The sequence below is a fragment of the Vulpes lagopus genome, chromosome 11 (genome assembly GCF_018345385.1).
Source record: "Vulpes lagopus strain Blue_001 chromosome 11, ASM1834538v1, whole genome shotgun sequence".
Lineage (NCBI taxonomy): Eukaryota > Metazoa > Chordata > Mammalia > Carnivora > Canidae > Vulpes > Vulpes lagopus.
This window is the reverse complement of record NC_054834.1, coordinates 91,675,231-91,694,431: the sequence shown is the minus strand read 5'-3', so window position 1 is coordinate 91,694,431 and position 19,201 is coordinate 91,675,231. Positions and strand designations below refer to the sequence as shown.

The window sequence follows — 19,201 nt, the reverse complement described above, 5'->3', positions numbered from 1 at the left end:
CACTAGTATTTTGTATTTTGGGAGGGTGTTAAATACAAATTCAAAAGATTGAGTTTTTGCCTTCACATATTCTAAAATCTGTCATACAGACCCAGGATGCATTTAAAGGTGACAATAAAAGCATTAACAACAGAACTTTTTGAGCTACTTTATTTCATTTACGAGGATGTTGTTTTTAATAGATCTTTGCATATAAAGTATGGATTACAAATATATGACTGTTGCTAAAACAATCATTACTTTAGTTAATAAGAATTGTCATGTCTAATTTACTAAAAATTAGCAACCCATATGAGTAAAATTCATTAAAATCCTGTCACATAATAGTATATAGTGTTAATGATTCAGGTACCATATCAAAGTAAAGGTTTGTTAATGTATGATTTAGTGACTAAAAGGTTTGACAATTTCAAATTGAGCCTTTTGTAAAATTCTCAAGGTATTTAACTGAAAAGAAGTTTACCAACCTGCTCCACAAACTCAGCTAACTAAATTAAGATTAGCTTAGGTTAGATTTTCTTAGCTTTATTTACAATTAGAAGACTCTAATGAAAAAATCTGCATATCATGTTTCCAAAACAAAACAACAAAATCCACCAAGCAGAATGTGCCTGAGCATTGTGCCAGCTTAATCCACTCATATGCCTCTAACAAACAGTCTATAAAAATAAGTCCTACTTCAACACCATTCATTAAAATTACCCAGAACTCCTCCTTCCTCAATCCCTTTTTAAATTGTACTCCTCATACAGGCTTCTATCTCTAGGACTCTGGGAACTTATCTTGGTTCCCCTGCCTTGACCTTGGTTGCTTTCTAAACTAATGGTTCAGGCTCAATTTCTGACCATCTTAGCCCTGGTTCCCAGCATTCATCTAAGTGATCAGTATAACTGTAGATTTTGCTCCATTTTTTGTAAACAACAACAACACAGTAATTTTAGTATCAAATAAGTGCAAGGGACGCCTGGGTGGCTCAGTGGTTTGGTGTCTGCCTTCGGCCCAAGAAAAGATCCTGGAGATTAGGAATTGAGTCCCAATCAGGCTCCCTTGCCTAGGGCCTACTTCTCTTTCTGCCTGTGCCTCCTCCTCTCTTTCTGTGTCTCTCATGAATAAATAAATAAAGTCTTTTAAATAAATAAATGATAAATAATAAATAATAAATAATAAATAAATTCTATTCAAAATCACATCTTGAAGATTTAACCAAACTGAACCAAACAATTACTTATTTTATCATATATTTAAAATGCTCTTAGTTTGATACCCCATAAAGTATGCAGATGTTAAAAATCTATCCCAGATTCAAATTAGTTAATAGTTTTTCCTATCATTTATATTGCAGTTTAAAAAGATGAATGTGCAATGTTTTATTAAAAAGCTACGAACTGTGTCCAAACAGATATAAGGAAATGTTGAAATAGGTTCCATGTAGGAGAATGTATGGCTTTTATTTTCCAAATAGCAACTTCAATAAATTAAAGTGCTCAATATTGTACCAGCCAGGTGTCAGAAATGAATAGTGAACCTGTCAGCAGAAATGTTTTCAATTTCTTAAGCACCATCTTGGTCACTGACAGAATTGATTGGCTTTTTGACACAAAGTTGTAGTGGCAGAGATTAAAAAAAAGAAGAAAATTCTTCTTTAACAAACTACCGAAGTGACAAACTGTATCCAAATGTAATTCAATACACCCAGAGTTCTATTTTAGAGTGAAGCTAAGATAAATACCAGCACTATAATATTTTGGCACTTTAAATAATAATAATAATAGTAGTAGTAGTAGTAATAGTAATAGTAATAATACTGATGTGAATCTCCAAAAGAAATGTATGTTTAAAAATTAATTAAATGTGGGAAGCCTGGGTGGCTCAGTGGTTGAGTGTCTGCCTTTGGTTGAGTGTGATCCCAGGACCCAGAATCGAGTCCCATACCGGGCTCCTTGCAGGGGAGCCTATTCCTCCCTCAGCCTGTGTCTCTCCCTCTCTCTCTCACTCTCTCTCTCTATGTCTCTCATGAATAAATAAATAAAATCTAAAAAAAAAAAATTAATTAAATGTTTGGGATTTTTTTAGCCCACACATTTTTCTCCTTGATTTGGAACATTAATTAAACATTCTGTACTTATTCTACTTCAATTTCTTTTATCATAAAAGAAATGCAAGTTATTTGAATAGGTACAGAATGTTTAAGTCTCTCCTAACTCTGGGAAACGAACTAGGGGTGGTGGAAGGGGAGGAGGGCGGGGGGTGGGGGGGAATGGGTGACGGGCACTGAGGGGGACACTTGACGTGATGAGCACTGGGTGTTTTTCTGTATGTTGGTAAATTGAACACCAATAAAAATTAATTTATTAAAAAAAAAAGAATAAGTCTCAAGATACATCTAAAATAGTATTAAATATAAATATGAAAAAAAAAAAAAAAGAAAAAAAAAGAAAAAAAAAATAAATAAATATAAATATGGTTGTATATTTATTACAGTTTTTATATAACTTGTCTGCAAAGTTATAGAAAGCACTAGAAGAGTAATTCTGTATACACATATATTCACAGGTATATATTCATGATCATAATATGTATACATGCATACAACTTGAACTGGGAATATTATTTATGATACTCATGTTAAACATAAGGTTAATGATGTATCTACTTTGTTGTTTTCTATCTTTATGATTTCCTTACTTGGATTTAAATAATGAATCCAATTTAGAGTTATTTCTTGTGTGACTATAAGTGAACTGAAATCCCACTCTAATAATCCTTGCTCATACAAGTTATTTGGAAACTAGCAATAAGTTACAGTCTAAATATATGTATTTATTTATTTTTATTATTTTTTAAATATATGTATTTAGTGCATATACATGTCTGTAAATTTTATTAAATCCAACATTTAGCAATTACCTTAGAACCAAGGTTTAAGCAAATCTATTTAAAAAGTCTGAAATTCTAGACCATATTAAATAAATTATATTTTTTAGATTATCAAAAATTTCATTTTACAAAATGATCCAAACCCAGCTTTCTTTAAATTTAAAACTCCCAATAATATGTAGTAGTTTACTATACCACTACCTATTCACAGTGTTGCAGACACAGGAATTTAAAATTAGAATAATGGAAGCAAGAGGTATAATTTAGCAATTATATTAATATACTTTTATCTACTAGGAAAAATAATACACCTATGCTACAACTTCAAGATGATACTTTTTAAAAATCAAATACCAAAAAAAATAGTAAAATGTATCACTCTAATCTAAATCCTCATCCATCTTTCATTCTCCAAATTTTGGCCACAGATATCTGTATGCACTGAGGGTCTATTTTATTTTCACCACTTGGCACAGTCAGTATAAAAACAAAGTAACAATAGGTACTGAGATATGTGCACAATATCTCCATTTCAGACACCACTGTTCATAATGTATTATAAATGAGGTATCGACCTTACCACTAAACCGAGAACAATTCCTACAGTGAGCAGGGGAGATGAGTTAAGGGTAGTAACCTCCTTGCTGCAGGAGATATAACCAATCTTGGGCTTCACACTCCACTAGTTTTGCTTAGTTTCTCATTTTTCCTCAGAAAACCTGATATACTCAGTTTCTATAAACATTACTGTGACACACCTGGAAACACTATACTGTATGAATCATTCTCAGTACTAGGGTTTGTTTTTTTTTTTTAATTATTTATTTATTTATGATAGTCACAGAGAGAGAGAGAGAGAGAGGCAGAGACACAGGCAGAGAGAGAAGCAGGCTCCATGCACCGGGATGCCTGATGTGGGATTTGATCCCGGGTCTCCAGGATCGTGCCCTGGGCCAAAGGCAGGCGCTAAACCGCTGCGCCACCCAGGGATCCCCAGTACTAGGGTTTGATCTCTTTCTTCCATATTGAAAACAAAAATACTCTCCCACTTACATCACCAAACTTGCATGTCTCAGTGCATTTACCATGATTGATGCTTTTGGAAGAAAAGGGAAGCTGTGAATGTTTCTTTTTCTACATTTTATTACATTAAAAATGTCGATCTTGGGTATCTGGGGTCTAATACAAATATTCAAACATTGCACCCACTTTAAACTCAGTGGTTGATAAAATCATTGGGTCTAAAAAGCACAACACACCAAAAAGACATCATTATAAGGAAAAAGTGTTCTAAAGTTCAGGAATGTAAAAAACAAGGACAGGGACTAGTTTTAATATTTTCTATGAAAGATAAATTCTAGGCTAACAATGAACAATAAATCTAGGAGTATACATATAATGGCATCACGTCTTAACATCACATGTAGCTCAGAAAGTAAAAGACTGGTATTTCCAGACAATATTCTCTATTTATTGACCCTATAAAGTTGTTAAATATAATACACAGGTATGCGTTTGGTAGTTACTCATCAAATTTGACTTTGTAAGCTATGATGACTCAGCGTCCCATAAAGGAGCACCTAGTCCATTCAGCCCTTACTTCCTCACCCATGTAATACAATCTTAATCAATCCAGTTTCTACTTTTAGATCATTTGTAATTTGCAAATTACTTGTAAGCTCCGGTAGCATTTAAAAGTCCTTGAGTTAGTCACCTACAAGTTTAAACTGGAAATTCATCATCATCCTGAGACATATTTGAAAACAGAGGAGGTAAACAAACACTTGTTTATCAACCACTTTCTATATAACAATTTCATCTATTCTCCTATATATTTTTTATTTCATTTTTTTTCCTAAATCAAGTCCAGTTTATTTAAACTATTTTTTTTTATTTCAAAACCCCATAAACACAGCTTTTGTTGGGCCAGCACTGATGGATTTGGTAAGACTTTATGGAGAAGATAAGACTTGAGGTTAGCCACAGAGGATGCAAGGAAATAAGACACTTTAGAAAGAGGAAGAGAGAAAGGTATTGAATAAGCAAAAGCATGGCATGTTCTAGTGAACCAATTTGCTAGGAATCAGTGATTGGTATAATGCCCTAATGAAAGATAAAGATGAAAAACAAGGTTAGAATTAAAGTGGGCAGGCAGATAGTAAATGTGGTACAGGCAATTCAAGACAATTGAAGGATTGTGAAGCAGGGAATAACTTGCATGGAATATCATGATAAACTGAAGTATAAAGCCCTGTTAATGGGCTCTTAATAAACGGAATAGTAGGTTATAAGGGTTTTAGCCTGAACAGTGCAAAGGAAATAGAGCAAAAAGGACAGACACGAAAGACTTAACAAAGGGAAAAACTACCATACTCTTATATTACTATGAGAGGGAAGAAAATAAGAAAATTTGGCAATAACTTGAAGAGGCTTTAGCTATTTTAGAGAGAGGATGGCACTGTGGCTTGATGACAAGTCAGGAAAAGATATATACAAAACTGAGAGTTACGACGCAACTTGGCAACTTGGACAAGGCACTGTTGTGGAATGTGCCAAAGAGCTGACGTATAGGTCATGGGAGCTTCCTCATGACTTTTTGCATCCTGACACAGTATGCAAAGATGGTAGCATCTCTCAAAAGCAAGGAAAATACTAGAAAACTGTATTTGTATCCATATTTCATGGCTTCATGCATTAAATTAGGTCTGTAAGATTTCACCATTAGGTGATGTACTATATTTATGGTTATATCATCCTTTATTATTACAAGAAATAAAAGGAGGCTTGATATTCCATCACTCAAAACTGCAACCTAAATGTCTTTGCCAAACCTCTAGGAGGTGTCAGATATACAACAACCTACCTACCTATTAGGCAGGTATTGGGCATTCCAATCGACTCAGCCAGGAACAATACAATAAGAAAACAGGGAATTGAAAAATCATGCAAGTCTCCTAAACTGATATATTTCAATATGATTTCAGAATTTAAAATACATTTTATACTATAAATTATTTATTTGATGTACTCAGATTTTACAATGATACAAGCTGCAGTAAGAAAAAAAATATTATCCTTCATAATGCTTATATTTGCTATTAGCTGAGCTGTATATATAAGTTGAATGGATAAGATACCCTAAGACCTTAGAAAAAACCTTACCTAGCAACATTTGAGCAATGGTACAAAAATAGCTGAACACGACCAAACAGCCATTTATCTACCTGAAAAAGTGATCACTGGAAAAAAACAGTATTAAGTTTTAAGTTTCAACTTCAAGCAATATTTGAGAAAGCTGTGAAGCAATAAGTCACAGGTCAGCCAACTCGCAGAACGACTTGAGTTTCAGTAGATACTACTGAACGAATTATCGTCTCTACATTTGGAACCTTTCTCAAGAATCTTGCACCTAAAATACACTACCTCAGGACCTTAGATCACCTCAAATTAAATTCTGAGAAATACCTGTTTCCTAGTCATCTCATATATAATCAGTTATCTTCCCCAATTGAGAGAGGAGGAACTACTTTTACATTTACTTTTATTATCATTTGAGTGAAATCCTAGCCCCATTTATTGTCATAGCTTGATCCAGAGTGATAAACCAATGAAAATCTGACATACTTATGCTACTTGTATTACAGAGATACAATCTCTGTTATTTCTGGTCCCTCACTCTTAACATTTTCCCACAAGGCTTTTTTTTTTCAATCTCCATTATCAATAAACCCTTGACACACCAAAATCCAATGGGTTTGTTATTTACAGTATTATGCCCCATTATCAAATTATTATAATGACTGTTGTTATCCTAGGATTCATTATCCCAGAAAATGGAAGATGTCTGCTCAATAGTGGTTTTCCTTTTGAGACTTTTGGGTAATCTATCACTTTCAGACATTCTTTTGGATTCTATGCCAGTTTACTGAGTGTGACCACTAGTGTTCATCATTCCATTAGTCCTTCCTCTTTTTTGGAATGGTTTGTACCTTTCCTGAATTATCTCACATACTCCCAGTCTACTTACACAAACTCTAAAGACATGTCAATGCCAAATAGAGAAACAAATTACCCATATATTTCTTTAAAAATGATAATGTAGAGAAGCAAATAGCAATGGACATTTAAAATAACTCAAGAAGAACCTTCTTGTTTCATAGTATTGGGAGATTTTACCACTCACTTCTAGTCATAGCTAGTATTACGTAACCATATAGGTTTGTTAGCTGTGTTAAAGGTGAATAGCAGATAGAGCAGTTGTTGTTTATGTCTTTGTACCTATGTAAGTGAATGTAAATAATACTTTTAAAGAATGGAAGGGGGCACGGAAAGTAAGGAAGAAAGCGAAGTGGGTCATTTCATATTCCTCAAAGTTTTCAGTACTCCTGACTACCATCTTACTTTTTTTTTTTTTATAAGATTTTATTTGGGCAGCCCAGGTGGCTCAGCGGTTTAGAGCTGCCTTGAGCCCAGGGTGTGCTCCTGGAGACCCGGGATCAAGTCCCACATCAGGCTCCCTGCATGGAGCCTGCTTCTTCCTGTGTCTGTGCCTTTCTCTCTGTGTGTGTGTCTCTCATGAATAAATAAATAAAATCTTTTTAAAAAGGAGATTTTATTTATTTATTCAAGAGAGACAGACAGAGAGGCAGAGACACAGGCAGAGGGAAAAGCAGGCTCTCTACAGAGAGCCAGATGAGGGACTGGATCCCAGGATCTCAGGATCACAACCTGAGCCAAAGGTAGACCTCCCAGAGCCACCCAGGTGCCCCACCTTCTTATTTTCTTTTACCAGCATGTCCCTCATTACATGTGCAAAATCCAGAAATATAAAAATATTCCTGAATCCTAAGTAAACGTTCCATCTTGACCATTCCTACACACACACTTGTGTACTTTAGTGGTTTTGCCACACCAATCACTTTTCACAAGGCCAAGCCCACATTCCAAGGCAAAATTACTTTTTATTATACATGCCATAAATAAGAATGAATGCAAAACCACACAGGTTGATTTTTACTGTCACGAGATCTATTTCATTTTTGCTCTAGGAGAAACTACATAAACATCATATTTATCTATAACAACATGGAGAAATAACAGCCTCTACAAAACATCTCCAGTATGACAAGAAAACTTAAAAATGATATTGGTTCACTAAGTGGCCAGGCTATGCCCCAGGCTAAAATGTATGAATGCAGACAAGGTTAAAAGTGCCACTCATGAGGATCCGTGGGTGGCTCAGTGGTTTGGCATTTGCCTTTGACCCAGGGAGTGATCCTGGAGTCCTAGGATCGAGTTCCACACTGGGCTCCCTGCATGGTGCCTGCTTGTGTCTCTGCCTCTCTCTCTCTCCTGTGTGTCTCTCATGAATAAATAAAATCTTAAAAAAAAAATTCCACGCAGGAAAGAGATCAGTGTATGCTTTGAGATCCTTGAAGAGAGACAACATACATACCAGGTTCATACCAGGTGTACAGTGAATATTTACGGCAAGAGAATACACAAGATCCAGCTCCTTGCAATACACTGATCCCCTATGGCTGGCTTCACTCTGCAGCCGATGTGGGCAATGCAGCTGTATGTAACCCAATTCATGCTATAGCAGAAGAGTCCCAACCCTGACCCTGTGGGCCCTGAAACACAAAAAAGCTGGGGGCATGCCCAAGGTTGATAGCAGCATATATAGCTAGGCCATTCCAAGAAAAGTTTCCATGTGCCAGATACAGAGGAAACAGGGATGTGTGTACTGGCTCTGCTCTAAGCCTTTTGCATGCAGTGTGATTTGTGAGCTTGCCAGCATATGCTTTATTGAGCGCAAAGTTCTTCTTGGGAACACAGAAGAGGTGTCCAGCTGAGCTTGGATCCTTCCCACACTGATAAAAACCACTTTTGAAAAAGACTGCAAACAAGTATTATCATCAATTATAATACTTATATTTTATAAGCAATCCAGAGATTAAAAGTCCCTTTGCTTATATAATCACAGTTGATCTTCTCCACAACCCACAGAATAGGCTGGCCATGTTCAATAATCCTCATTTTCAAATGAAGAATAAACTGTAATTTAAAGAGGTTTAGGAATCTACCAAAAAGCCCACTGTAAATGAGTGGTGGAATTACTTAACATTATGATTCTGGTCAATTTGGCATGCATTTAATATCTTTTTCAACTACCATGTTTTACTAAAGGTTTAAAAGATTGGAAATGATAATGCTTTGTTATCTCTGTGAAAATGCTGATTAGTCTTTATTGGCAATTATAACTATGAAGATATATTTAAAGTTCTTTGTATTGATATCAGACCTTTTATAAAAAGGACTCTATGATTGGGGTTTTATTTTTATATTTAATTGATGGAATACACTGATCGGAATTACGGTTTAATTGTAAACTTCAGTTCTTAAATATTATTTATAGAGGGACATGAAAAGAGTTTTAAAGATAAACTGCTACAGATATGGATATGATCCATTAAAAAATAACATAAGATGTTACAGGCTGATTCTTTGTAGAACACTAAGTATATAGTTATCTATCCAACACTTATCACTTAGTATATTTCAATACCTGTATCATGAACTGAAAACTTTGAATTATGACTAGTTCAACAAATATGTATGATGTGCCTACTAGAGGTAAAGCCCTCTACCCACTTACTACAGGGACACAAGGATTAATCAAGCATTGATCCCACATTCCTTTTTAATTAAAAAATTTTTATTTAAATTCAATTAATTAACATTTACTATATTTTAGTTTCAGAGGCAGAGTTTAGTAATTCATCAGTTGCATATAACACCCAATGATCATTACATAAACTGCCCTCCTTAATGCCCATCATCTAGTTACTCCATTCCCCTCCTCCCCTCCAGCAACCCTTAGTTTGTTTCCTATAGTTAAGAGTCTCCTGTGGTTTGTCTTCCTCTCTGATTTTATTTTGTTTCTTAAATTCCACATAACAGTAAAATCTTATGATAATTGTCCTTTTCTGACTTATTTTGCTTAGCATAATACCCTCTAGTTCCATTCATGTCATGCAAATGGTAAGATTTCAATTCTTTTGATAGCTGAGTAATATTACATAGTGTATATATGTATGTGTGTATATATATATATATATACTTCTTTTTTTCCATTTGATCTCACTTTCAAGGAGCTTTTACTAAATAATAATAAAGATGACATATATGTAATATGATTATATTATGATACAGAAAGAGCGATATCATTAAACCCTGTATAGAAAAATAATAGTAAGAGTTAGAAGGACAGCGATATTTTTAGTAAGGGAATCTGGGAAGGCTTCCTGGAATGAGACTTTGAGAAAACTCTTTTAGAATGAATGAAATGTGAACATACTGAGTAGGATGGAAATGCTTTATATCCTGGATGAATAAAAAATAATTTGTGAAGTCAGAAAGTGGAGTTCAGCCTACATATTAAAAAGAAGTGGTTTCATAGAAGGTAAGTTCAGAGCAGAAGGAAACAGTTCATAGAAGGCTTTGAATGATGAACAAAAAAGTTTGCATTTAGATAATTAATATGGTTAAGCATCTGAGGTTCTAGCAATTGCTTCAGTTTTCTGGCAATTCTTAAGTCCTAGGATCCTCATAATAAAATTTGTCTTGGGCAGTCCCAGTGGCTCAGCGGTTTAGCACCACCTTCAGCCCAGGGCCTGATCCTAGAGATCAGGGACCGAGTCCCACATCAGGCTCCCTGCATGGAGCCTACTTCTCCCTCTGCCTGTGTCTCTGCCTCTCTCTCTCTGTCTCTCTCATGAATAAATAAATAAAATCTTTTTAAAAAATAAATAAAATAAAATTTGTCTTATTGAATTCTATGTATGAAGATATTTAATGAAATTAAAGGTAGTAGTATCCATTAAAAGTATTTAAAAATATGGGGCATCTGGGTGGCTCAGTCAGTTAAGTACCTGCCTTCAGCTCAGATCATGATCTTGGGATCCTGGGATCCTGGGATAGAGCCCTGTGTCTGGCTCCCTGCTCAGTGGGGGTCTGCTTCTCCCTTTTCCTCCCCTACTTGTGCTTAATCTCTCTTCCTAACTCTTGCTCTGTCTCAAGTAAATAAATAAAACCTTTTAAAAATATGTAAAGAAATAAACTTATTACCAAAACATTGCCTCAGTATAACTTCACGTTTCATATAATTTGGAAAAAAAAATACAAAAATTATTGAAAAAACATCAGAAAAAAAAACAACTAAATGTATGTGTGAATGTCAATATGACTTAAAACTTGTATTAAGTGTACTGGAGTATTTGTCTTAAAAATAATTACTGTTTCTGGTAATAATAAGAGTTAATCTTGTCTGAATATTTATGTCAGGTGTTATACAAAATTTTGGTTTACATGTACTATCTTTGATCATCATTGAGCTCTGTCATTTGGGAATTGCTACTACTACGTATAGAAGATGAAACAGATTCAGAAATGGCCAAGATCACACAGTAAAATAAGTTTTGGACATGGGACGGTTACCCAGATCAGCCAAACTGCAAAGCTAGTAGTGGTGCTTTTTTTTTTTTTACCATCTTAAACCCCAAACTAGTATCTCTAAAAGTAAACTTGATCTCTGAAGATATAATACATTTCGGTTTTCCAGATACTAACTCAATTTTTCTAGGATAAAAAATAAGGGAACTGTTTTCCTATTTTCTTCTTTTACTTTATCACAGAAATAAATGGTATTTTTAAGGAAAAGCAACAAGCCCAGTGGATACTGAACCAAAGACAAGACTGAATGACTGATTCTGCAGGAATTCATTCTATTCACACATTTATATAAACTCTACTGGCACTAATACTAATGTTTAAAAATGTCAAGTCAATTTCAAGTATAATCAGTTCTCGTGAATCCCAGTCCCACAGAGCTTGAAGGGTGATACAGAACACATAAAATTTAATTTCCTATATAAATATTTTTTAAAAACTGCCTATGCACAACCTCAAATACAGAACTTAGAAACCGGTTGAGAAGATGATCTGATAATCAGAAGGATAACACTGGTGAGATTCCAGAGAGCTTTCTCTACCTCTTCTATCTTGTGAGGACACAGAAGAAGGAGAGCTGTCCAGGAACCACTAGACACTGAATCTTCTAGCACCCTGACTTTGGATTTCCTAGCCTCCAGAATTTTGAGAAAGAAAATTTCTATTGTTAATTAGCCATTCAATCTATGTTATTTTTGTTTATAGCTGTTCAATGACTAAGACATTAGGACAAATGACGGTCAGGATGGCTACACTGTCTAAATTGCAACTGGACGACCCCAAAGGGCTCTGACTTACTCCTGGTTGTGATTTAAATATTCAAGACCTGGTTGTGATTTAAATATTCAAGACCTCCCTAAACCAGCAATTTCAATGCAAAAATTGAATAACTATACTCTTGTTTATAATATATTTTCTTACAACAGAGGAGATTTAGAATTTTATTTTATTTTTTTTAGAATTTTATTTTAAGTAACTTAAAATTTCATTTCAGTCTCAATGTTTAAGGAAAGGTCTTTTGGTTAAACCATAGGGCACGATGGAAAAATTTTATTTTAAAAATTATATTACATTACTACTTTCTTATTAAAATTGATAACCACTTTACTATTGAAGTTAATGTAAATATTTCACTAAACTTAAACTTGATATTATAGCTTAATTTTTTCAGGTTTTTCCAAGTAAAATATTGAGGTTTTTATTCCTTTTCCACCCATACTTATTGTTCAAATATGATTTTGCAGGTAACCTCTAAAGTACTTTAATAAATTTTTAACCTCTCATACATTCATTTTAATCAATTTTGATATGATATTTCTATGTCTTCCACTAAGGTTTTGCTAAAATGCTCATAGTTAATCTAGTAAGATTTGATTCTACTTAACAGGAAATAATAGTTCCACAGAAGAATGAAGCACTTACCAAGACCCAGAAGTCTTTCACTTAATATCAAAGCCTATTTTTTTTCTTTTTTAGATTTGTCATCCAGAGGATCAAAACATTTCTTTTCTTTTTCTATCAGCATGATACACCTAGATAGATTCACATCCCCAAGGAGAGTTTGTCAATTGTCATTGCATTCACCTACCCAAAGCCCCAAGTTTAATTTAATTTCAGAGTATGGTTGATTAGTATGAGAAGGAAGGAAAAAAGAGGTTGATTATAGGCACGTGATCAAAATAAAATACCAGTGCAATAAGATGCTAAATGAACTGAAATGATACATAATAGTTCCTCAATTATGCTGCTTGTCTTGTCCCTTCTCTTCATTTTAGAAGTGAAGATGATATTTTGGGGAAAGTAAGTAGGTAAGTTTCTTTTTTCCCTCCAGCTTTATTGAGATATAATTGACACCTAATATTGTTTAAATCTAAAGTGTACAGCATGTTGATCTGATAAATTTTTAATTGCAAAATGATTACCAAACAAGGTTCTTTTGGAAATACAGGAGCAGACTGTGGCTCAAGTCCTCATCTTATTTTTACAGGTTAAATCCTTATTTATTTCAATTACATCACAATTTCTACCTGTTACATTATTTTAATTATTAATCATAGTCATCAATTGTAATTTATGTATTACTTTTCTAATGATTTTAAAATTTAAGAAAGAGAGGGAAATAACTGGTGGAGATGAGAAAATGACCACCCAAAAGCCATCCAATCTTCTCTCTCATCCCCTTCCTCTATTCTAGAGGCAAGATTTAAACCTGTGATCCAGCTCTGGAAGTGGTATGTAATTAAAAATCATGGGGTATATGTGAGGTGGGGGGGCTTGGGCAGTTGTTTCCTAAAGTATATCCTCTTTTATCCTTTGCTATTTGGCTTCTGGCATCTTCCCCTTTCTAATCCAACCTGAAAAAGAGAACTGAAACCTGAAAACACAGAAGGCATCATGCAATCATAATGAAAAAGCCATACCGTATACTTATAAGCCACACTTTTTTTCTCTTTCCTTTCATCACCAATAGAACATAATGGAATTAAATCAAAATTGGAGTTCCTGGGGATGCCTAGGTGGCTCAGCAGTTTAGCGCCTACCTTCCGCCCAGAGCGTGATCCTGCAGTCCTGGGATCAAGTCCCATGTAGGGCTCTCACTGCAGGGAGCCTGCTTCTCCCTCTGCCTATGTCTCTGCCTCTCTCTGTGTGTCTCTCATGAATAAATAAATAAATAATTTTTTAAAAATTGGAGCTCCTGGTTAATGAATGTGATAACAATAGACAAACTTTCTTAGGATATATGAACCATTAACATACACAGATGAAGAGCAGAGCACCATCCTAAGTAGTAGAAGGGAAAAACAAGATTTCTCTCCCTACCATCACAGAAATGGCTAACCAAGAGATGGAAGGAACGTGGTTCCCTCTAGTATCCTTGAGCCATCATGCCAGTCCTAGAATGCTTAAAATGAGTTAATGTTTATTTAAGGCACCATTCACTGTTTTTCTAATGTTTCTAGCTATAGATATTCCCTTGGTGTTTCAAATTGCAAAATTCAGAAAGAAAAAATATTCAAACTGTCAAATTATGTTTATTTACCATCGATTGTATCACTTGACTGCTTTATAATAAAAATCCTCCTAAACTGAATTTCAACAAAGGAAGTCAATCACACGTTTTTAAAAACATGGATATATTAGATCCAAATCTATTTAATGTCATAAAGTAAGTTTGCTCTTTTGTTCCTTCCCTGAGTATTGATTTCATTTTTCACTTAACCTGCTTCACACTTAAAAGTTTTATGATTCAAACATAATCAGATAAAAGATCTAAAAAATATAAAGCTACTTCTTACCACTACACAAGTTTCAAATTTATAATATTCATTGACATTCAATCCGGTTGGCAGGACAAAGAACTTCTTTCAATAAAGAAAAGATTAATAAATCCTGAATGCTACCTTGAGGTGACACACGTTTGGACCACTTCAAGAGTTCATTTGCTTTTGTCATTATTTCTCCTTTGAGAAAATTCTAAGAACTCAGAAGCATCATTTTTAAGATAATGAAAAAGAAAGTAGTAAAAGCAGGTGTTAAGTACTATGATAATAGACACAGAAAATGGTGTCCCATGACCAGTCCAATCATTTACGGGCAGTAACATGCCAGGCTATGTACAGCTGGAAATGGAATTATAGTTAAAGAAATAGGAAACTCAGAAAGGGGATTACATGAGAAGAAAGCAAACAAACAAAATAAATAGAGAATGTGACATAAATTAATTTCTACCAGTAATTTACAAGTTTTTCTTTTGATAAATTCCATCTCATATTGGGAAATACTAACTCCAAGACCTTTCTTCTCTTTTTAGACATTTTAAGATGTATCTTTTTTGTTGTTGTTGTTAATATCTGTTTCATTTCATTCACTTTAATTCTCATGGAGACTTAGATTTTTAAAAACCTTAACAATTCTTTATTACTTACAGCAATATCTTTCAGATGTTTTAAAAAACTCTGATTTTTTTTTTTTGCCATTTTGTCTATTATGTGTCTCTTTTTGTGGTCACTATCATGATTGTATTTTTAATTTCCATTTCCAGTAAATTTTGTTTGCATACTAGACATTGCATATATTTTAAAAAAAGATGGTAGAGGCTCCAGCTGATGACATTTTCAACTAAAGAAGTTTTACTCTTTCTTCTGCTGGGCAGATGGGGTGGGTGTAAGCTGATAATGCAGTTTAGGAGAGAATAATGTCAGGTGAGGAGGCTACTTTGGTTAAGACCCAGGCTACTTCTGGTTTCCTTCGTTCTTACAGGATGGTCTTTCATGATGCTGCTTGGAAATCTTTGTGAATCTTTGTCCCTTCAGCACTAAAAGACTGCAAACATTTCACCTTTTTGTAAGACTTCTATGACTTAGCTGTTTAGCTCCTGCCTTGCAACGCTTCAGGTTTTGACAAATGTCTTGAGGGAGACTGCATGTGGTTTTGAGGTTCCTTAAGTCCCTGATTTTGTAACATCAGCCCTGCTCCATTGTTAAAAGCTGTGTGTGTGTGTGTGTGTGTGTGTGTGTGTGTGTGTGTGTCTGTCCTACAGCAGTGGTCTTCCTTCCAGATAACCCTCAGGATAAAGAGGTTGAGGAAGGAGATCATCAAAGCCAATTTGCCATTCCCTTAAGTGCTTTCAACTCTCACCTGCTATTCCCATGCACCTCTCCTTGCCTCCACCCTTGGTAAGTCTTTATTTCCCAAATATACGCAAATATAAGGAACTCATGCTAGTTTTACAAAGTTTTTGCCCAAAGCCCCTCTAGCTCCAGAATTCAGTAAATGACAGAATTGGAAACTATACATGTGTTTTTGAGACTTCCCAAATTCCACTTTTGTTAGTCCAGCTGGTAAAAAGTTCTGCTAGATTGTTGCTTTCTAGCAGTGACCTTCGTCTGAGTCTCACCCATATTTGCAATTTGTAGCCTCCGCGGAGGTCCAGTAACTGCCCCTAGGGACCACTGCAGATCCACAACTCACTACTGAAAGGTTCTCCCTGTCTCTGATTTTATTCCTTTTGGTTCTCATTGCTTCTACTGCTGTCTAATGCCTTTAAATATACATGTTTTTGTAATTAATTGGCTTCTCCATTTGTTTTAGTGAGTTTTGGCCTACTATAAATTATTTTATCCTTCTTAGAAATGGAAGGCTCCTGTTCTTTTGAATTTCCATTATGTAGTTGAAACTCTCATTTGCTTATAGAGTATTTTAAGACTAGCTAGACACACAGAGAATCCTCCACCCAGCTTAAGAAGTAAAGTACCTCTTCCTAACTTAATAAATACTGCCAGTACAATAGAAGGTCCGTGTATATAATTCCTTCCCCAAAATATTCATCATAATGAATTTAATATTTATCCTTCTCATGCACATCTTCATGCCTTTTATTAACAACTCACCCACAACCACATCCACACACCACGAAACCCCCACACATATGCATTCAAATGCGTTAATTTACTTAGCATTTTTGTAAGTTTCTAAAGTTTACATAGTTGGTATCATACATTAATTTACCTTGTGCAATTGGCTTTTTAAAAAATTCAACATTCCTGGGCAGCTCAGTGATTTAGCGCCACCTTCGGCCCAGGGATTGATCCTGGAGACCCAGGATCCAGTCCCACATCGGGCTTCCTGCATGGAGCCTGCTTCTCCCTCTGCCTGTGTCTCTGCCTCTGTGTGTGTGTGTCTCTCTCATAAATAAATAAATAAAAATCTTTTTAAAAATTTCAACACTCTTATCTTGAAATTTAATAGTGTCGATTCAAGTAGTTTTTGCTATATGCTTTCACTGAACATTTGATTTTTTTTCTTCTTTTGCCACTGAAATCAATACACTTATGAAAATCTTTATGCAGTTCCTCCTTTCACACATGTAAAAATTTCTCTGGAGTTTATACCTAAAAGGACAATTGCTGGTCAGATGTTATGTACATCATCAAATTGTGCAAATTGCTCTCTAAGGTGAAAGTATTAAACACCATTCACATTTTATAGGAGTTTCTGTTCTTCTACAACCTCACTAATACATTATTTGGCCTTTAGAGTTTTGCCAATGGTGGCATGAACAGGCATCTCATTTTGCTATTTTTAAAATCCATATATTCTTATTTATTAAAGGAATTTTTTTGTATGCTCAATATTAGTGGTTTTTTATTATGTGTATTGCAAAACCTTTTTTCAATCTGTGGTTTTGTTTTTTTTTACTTTATTAGGTCTTTTTTAATGTACAGATATTTAAAACTTCAATGTATTAGCTTAAATGCTTGTTTTATTTATTTGGGGTTTTAATTCACCTACAGTATCTGAAAAAGATATGAAATAACTATCCAATTTTATTTTTTTTCATATGTGTATTCAATGCATTCAGCACTCCGTCACTGATTTGCAATGTTGCTTTATCAGCTACTAACTTTTCCAGGTATGCATGTGTTATTTTTTCAATGCCTATTCAAATCTATTCATAGTTATTCTCATACATACATTTATTTTCAAAATTTAGTTGCCTATTCATGGCATTTTTCCTCTTGCACAAATTTTTAGTAATAGCTTTCTTAATCTAGATAGGTAAGGTTCTGCTTTATAAGCAAAAAAATCGCCACAAAATTTTAGTGGCTAAAAAATGTGTGCTTTCCTCCAACTGATGAATCAGGAATCTAGCCTACTTCATCTGTAAGTTCATGGCCATCTAAGTGGCTTCAAGGCCACCTAGATGCATATGATTTCCTCTCATGTTCCACTGACTAGTGCTAATCATCTGGCTAAGCGAACTGTGTGGAAAGTTGGGAAATGCAGAGGTGCAGTTTCTGCTATGTGCATAAACATTTATTGCAAGTCTATTATAATTTTAATTCCATTTCATCTATTCATAAATGCATAAATTTTAGGACAATTGATTCTTTAAGTTAAAACTTTACTTACTTAGAGCAATTTATAGGTATACACCAAAATTGAGGTAAAAGTATAGAGATTACCCATATACTCCCTCCCCCTACACATGCATAGTTTCCATAATGATAATTAAGACTATCAACATCCACTACCAGAGTAGTATTTTTGTTACAATTAATGAACCACATTGACATATCATAATCATCCGAAATCCAGAGTTTACATTATATTTCACTCTTGGTGCTTGTTATACATTTTATGATTTTACACAAATGTGTAACATACATTGATCATTATTGTATTATATGGAATATTTTCACTGCTGTAAAAATCCTCTATATTCTATCAAGTGTAAGGTTTGTGTATTGTCTCACTTATTGACTATGGATGTCCAGCTGTTCCAATACCATTTGTTGAAAAGACTACATTTGCCCTATTGTGTTGCCTTTTTTGTTTGTTTGTTTTGGTTTGGTGTTTTGTTGTTGTTGTTTGGGTTTTGTTAGGTTTTTGTTTTGTTTTGTTTTTGTCAAAGATCATTTGACCATATTTCTGTAGGTTTATTTCTGGGCTTTCTAATTTTTTCCATTGACCTATTTGTCTACTCTTTTGCTAACACCACACTGTCTTGATTTTTGCCGCTTCATAGTAAATCTCAAAGTCAGGTAGTGTCAGTCCTCCAACTTTTTTCTTCTTTAATATTATATTGACTGTTCTAGATCTCTTTGCCTCTCCGTACAAACTTTAGAATCAGTTGCTGATATTCACAAAATATCCTGCTGGTATTTTGATTGGAATTGCATTGAATCTATAGATTAATTTTGGTAGAACTGAATCTTTACGATATTGAGTTTTTTCTATGCATGGACATAGAATATTTCTCAATTAGTTCTTCGATTTCATTCGTCAGCATTTTGGAGGTTTCCTCATATAT

The 19,201-nt window shown here is 34.4% G+C and overlaps 1 protein-coding gene across 2 annotated transcripts in view; it reads right to left on the bottom strand.

Moving 5' to 3' along the window:
• The window catches only part of B3GALT1 (beta-1,3-galactosyltransferase 1), a 513,956-nt gene that overhangs the window by 451,094 nt on the left and 43,661 nt on the right, over positions 1-19,201 (bottom strand). The window lies entirely within an intron of this gene.